Genomic DNA, 247 nt, shown 5'->3' on the forward strand with positions numbered 1-247 from the left:
TTCTTCGCGGAACCTTTGTATGTGGTCTTGGAACTGCCATAAAGAGTTGATGAGTTTCCAACTTGCCTCACTCTCTGGTAGCCCCTTCTACTTGACTAAGGACTCCCTACTAGGAGGTACGCCTTGTCTCTAGATGACTCGATCAGCGATCATGTATTCAGCCTCCTTGTTGTAGGAAGTAGTGATAGCCATTGGTGCTCTTATTGAAGCTCCATGACTTGGGTCTTCCTTGTCTCCATGGTATGGC

This window comes from Macadamia integrifolia, chromosome 9, assembly GCF_013358625.1.
Source record: "Macadamia integrifolia cultivar HAES 741 chromosome 9, SCU_Mint_v3, whole genome shotgun sequence".
In the NCBI taxonomy this organism is placed as follows: Eukaryota; Viridiplantae; Streptophyta; class Magnoliopsida; order Proteales; family Proteaceae; genus Macadamia; species Macadamia integrifolia.